Source organism: Terrapene carolina, unplaced genomic scaffold (assembly GCF_002925995.2).
Source record: "Terrapene carolina triunguis isolate 2854851 unplaced genomic scaffold, T_m_triunguis-2.0 Scaffold42, whole genome shotgun sequence".
In the NCBI taxonomy this organism is placed as follows: Eukaryota; Metazoa; Chordata; order Testudines; family Emydidae; genus Terrapene; species Terrapene triunguis.
Window position 1 is genome coordinate 55,197,095 of NW_020664393.1, and position 5,044 is coordinate 55,202,138.

The following is a 5,044-nucleotide window of genomic DNA, read 5'->3' on the forward strand; positions in this document are numbered from 1 at the left end:
TTCCCAGGGTCACTACCTTTGGGAGCAGTACCTTCACGATTGCCTTGGCTACTTGCATGACAACAACCCCCACGGTAGATTTGCCCACACCAAAGTGGTTCGCAACTGACCGGTAGCTGTCCGGCGTTGCAAGCTTCCAGAGGGCTATGGCCACTCGCTTCTCAACTGTGAGGGCTGCTCTCATCCTGGTATTCTGGCGCTTCAGGGCAGGGGACAGCAATTCACAAAGTTCGAGGAAAGTCTCCTTCCGCATGCGAAAGTTTCGCAGCCACTGGGATTCATCCCAGACCTGAAGCACTATACGGTCCCACCAGTCCGTGCTTGTTTCCCGGGCCCAGAATCGCCGTTCCACGATATCCACATGACCCATTGCCACCGTGATGTCCTGGGCGCTGGGGCTCGTGGTTTCTGACAGCTCTGTGCTACTCTCCGACTTCAGGCCATCACGGCGGTGTCGTAGCCTCCTCGCCTGATTACTCTTCATCTGCCTCAGGGAAAGGTGTATGATAAGCTGCGAGGTGTTGAGAACGGCCACAAGTGCAGCGATGGTCGCAGCGTGATCCATGATCGCAGTGCTGTGGCGTCCGCGCTGTCACTGACCAGAAAAGTGCGCGAACTGATTTCCCGCCGGCGCTTTCATGGAGGGAGGGAGGGCGTTAGTGACGGATGGATGACGACAAATTTTTTTTACCCAGAAGGCATTGGCGGCTCGACCCAGAATTCCGATGGGCAGCGGGGACTGCGGGAACTGTGGGATAGCTGCCCACAGTGCACCGCTTCCAATATCGACGCTCGCCCCGTTAGTGTGGACTCACAAAGTCGAATTACTGTCCTTAGTGTGTCCTTAGTGTGGACACACACGTTCGACTTTGCAATATCGATTCCACATATTCGATTTAAGTAAAATCGAATTACCCTCGTAGTGTAGACATACCCTTAGTGACTGAAGATGGGCACTATCTCCTAGCTGGTCAGTGGCCTATGTGGAATGAGTTAGTGGACTCATTCCACTTACTAATCAACAGTAACTCAATCACCACCACAACTGGCACCTTTGCTAGCAGCCTCAGTACAGGCAAAGACTAACTTGGCCTGGAAGCTGAGCCCTTCTCTCATCCCTAGAGGTGGTCAGGTTTGATGCCCATTAGCGGAGTGGCGTGAGGGATCTTGCACTACCACTACCAATACTGTACCAATCCTATGGATAATCAGAGAACTGCCCATTCCCACACCAACCCAGCACCTTTCCCCAGCACAATCACTTATTTTTTACACTTTACAAAGTCTAAAATGAAACATTACAAAGTGTATGAGAGTAACAGTTTGAAAACATTTAGCTATTCTTCTACCTTTACTTCTCTTCACTAGGGACCCACTGCCCGCACTGAAACCAGTGGGAGCTGTGCCATTGACCTCAATGGAGGAGAGCACGCCCTCAACCCTGACTTCCAAGAACCTGCTGTCTTTGCCTTAGCTGCTTTCAGCACAGTTGTCAATAATATCAGCTGCCTAGTGCTTCTTGGACATTTAGCAAGACCCCAGAGTCCCTAATTCTTACTTCAATCAGTTTGAATCCTTCCTGTCTAATTACTCTTTTTTCCCCACTCACTCCTGAGTGAGTGTTTTCAGCTTCTCTTCACCACTTTCACCTCAAGGCTCTGTCCCTCCCTTTCCTCCTCCATTCTAGCTGCAACCTGGAGTTCAGCTTTAGGTTTACCTCAAACCACAGTGTCTCCTCAAACTCCTACCTAGGGCTTTTGTCTGTCTCAACTGATTGATTGATTGATTGATTGATTGATTGGCAATCCCTAAATTTCAAGGATGATCCCTACCACGGATTTACGTATGGGTCCTGAGATGACTCAGGACTCTGATCCTGGAACCACAAGTCCGCCCACAGTAGGTACAGACATTTTGTGGCAGGCCAGCGGCCTGCTGGAAGAAAGTTATTTCTTTTTCTCTTCCTCCTCTCTCTCTTTTCAGCTTCGAGGGCAAGGTGCTTCTCCTTGAAGCGGGCCACTGTCTGATGGAGGATATGGCGCCATTGGGGTTGGTTGGTGGCTTGCTCTTCCCAGCTTGTGGTGTCCACATCAGTTTTCCTAAGACACGCTTTCAGTATGTCTTTGTAGCATTTCCTCTGACCGCCACAGGATCTCTGACCATGGGCGAGCTGAGAGTAGAGGACTTGTTTTGCGAGGCGAGAGTCTGGCATCCACACACAATGTCCAGCCCAGCGAAGTTGGTGCATGAGGATCATTGCTTCAATGCTAGTGACATTGGCTTCAGCGAGGATGCTGGCGTTAGTGCAGTGATCTTGCCACTTGATGCGAAGGATCTTCCGGAGGCATCATTGGTGATACCTCTCCAACTCCGTCAATAGGTCACCCAGGTTTCGCATCCATAGGAGTGTAGGAACAACAATTGTCTTATAGACCTGGATCTTGGTGTCCTGCCATAGGTCACAGTCCGTGAAAATGCATCAGAGCAATTTCCCCAAGGAAGCACTTGTGCACTGGATCCTCTGCTGGATCTCACTGTCGATTTTTGCATTTTGAGAAAGTTGGCTACCGAGGTAGCAAAAGTGCTCAACTGGCTCCATCTCAACTAACAGCCCCACAATAACGTTTGCGACCTGTATTCTCTTATACAAACCAGGAACTTTTCTCCCTGACTGTCTAACCATTGAAAACATGATTACAGAATTTTTATGGAATTATAATCTACTGATCCATAAAGCAATAAATATATTATCATAATTAATTACCCACCATACTTTCCACATTAAAAAATAATTAGAAGTAAAAATCTTTAACTGGCCGTGTCTATGTTTTGTCTCTTCAGTGTCTTTTTTTGACCCTGTGAAATAGCACAGCCAATTCAGATACTGTGGGGGGCGGGGGGGAAAGAACAGCAATAGGTTCATAAAATGAGGTACTTCATTAGCAATGAACTTCAGAATCCTGATTCCCTACCAGCATGCCAAGAAAAACAAGATGAAGGACTGGCAAGGATTTCAGGACTACTGTAAATATTCTTTTATTAATTCATTAAAGATGAGGCAGGACAAAGCATACTTAGTAGTAGTTGGTAAAGCATTTTAAAAAGGAGCGATGCTACAGTACTTTGTTTTGAAGTTCAAAAACTTACTAATTTCTCATCTTGCGGCTGCTATGCAGAACCCCCTAGTTATCTGCGGCAGGAACAATCTGTCATGGTAATGAAGTATTACTAAATGATCAGGATTTGTGCATTGTAAATGATGTTATAGTTAATCATAGAGGTGGCACTTCCTTTCTAAAGCCCCCGTTCCTGCAATGATTTCCACGGAGGCAGATCCCTGTGCAAATGTAATATTCATCGCAGGATCAGGAGGTACATCTCTATTTTCAGTTCTTCATAAATTTTTTAAATATATATATATTGTCCCTAACAATTTCTCAGGCTTGGTCTCATCTCAGAAACAAAGGCAAGTTTAGCCATATTTCTACTCATCACGCCACTACGACCAAGGGTGTGTCATTTTATATAAAAGAGAAAACGTCTTCGCGTGAGGAGCTTCCTCTGCTGCAGGTGAAGTAGAGCCCAGTTACTTGTGCTAGGGTTTGATAATGGTTGGCAATATTTCTAACACTTTAACAAAGGAAACTCTCCACATAAGCAAAGGCCTGGCAGCCACTACGCTCTCCAACACCAAAGGGATTTGTGTATATTTTGGTGACTGTTAGATAATTTTCTCTGTTTTCTTCCCCCACCATCTGTAACAGTATTGTAACATAAGTGCTCCAAACAACTATCCCATCCCTTTCTCCCAATTTATTAGAAATGAACACATGCCAAGGAAGCAAAATATAATAAAGGAGTACAAACAAATTAAATTCACTAATGCCAAAGATGCCTGGGTGTCTGAGCAGCTGCAAAGGAAGCACCATGAATAAACCACAATTTTTAGGAGGGAAAAAGCCATAATAGACCTTCAACCTTAGCAACTGCTTTCCATTTTAAAGGAAATACAGGAAAATCTAGGAAAAGGCCTAAAAACTTCTTTTTAAATGAAATCTAAAAAGCCTTGACATTGATAGAATCCCAAGAAATCGGGGAGACAAGAAGGTCTGAGTCTATGCGTGCATCATTGCCTGCCCCAAAAGGCCTGTATTGCCAAGAAATAATTTTTTTCGAAAGGTTTAATTGAAATCTGTTCAGCTTTTGGAGTTATTGGAATTTTTCACCATTTCTGAGAAAGAACTGTCAGGTGATGTCCAGGACTAAGTCCTACTCCCGATAAGCCCAGTCCTCCAGATGGAGGCTCTGGTCGACTTAGTGGTCTCACGTAATTTTATGGACCATCATGTGGCTAAGAATTCCTCGGATTTGGTGGAACCCACTGATGTATCGCTCCTGGCCTTTGGGCCGGTCACTCACCAGACTACCCCCTTAGGGCGCTGAGTGACTCTTCAGTTCGGGTTGATTCGTGCCATCCACTCTCGGGTCATCCTGGGAATGACCTGGCTTGCTGCCTATGACTCCTGTATCCATTGGCCAAAAGGGACAGTGTATTTTTGCTCCCCATATTGTCAACAATTCTGCCTTCCGAAGGCAAAAGACAGAACAGATATCCTCTACAGCTTGTGTCATCATTTGGGGAATCCTGTTGTGAAGGAACAGGCCCACAGGAGTTGGGCGCACCCCCAACTGTCCTATCTGCCGCAAAAATACCTTGCAAGTACCACGGCCTTGCAGATATATTTGACAAGGGAAATGCAGACACCCTGACCCCACACAGCAAATACGACTGCCCAATTAACCTTCAGCCAGGCTCCAAAATTCCCTTTGGCTGCATATACATCCTTTCTGAAGCAGAACTCCAGGCCCTATCTGCAGAAGGCATTTATCTTGCCACCCACCTCTCTAGCAGAGGCCCTGATCATCTTGGTTAAAAAGAAGGATGTTCACTGTGGCCCTGCATTGACTACTGGGCCCTCTCTAAGGTGACGGTTCGGAACCATTACCCACTTCCCCTCATTCATAAACTCCAATAAACCATTAC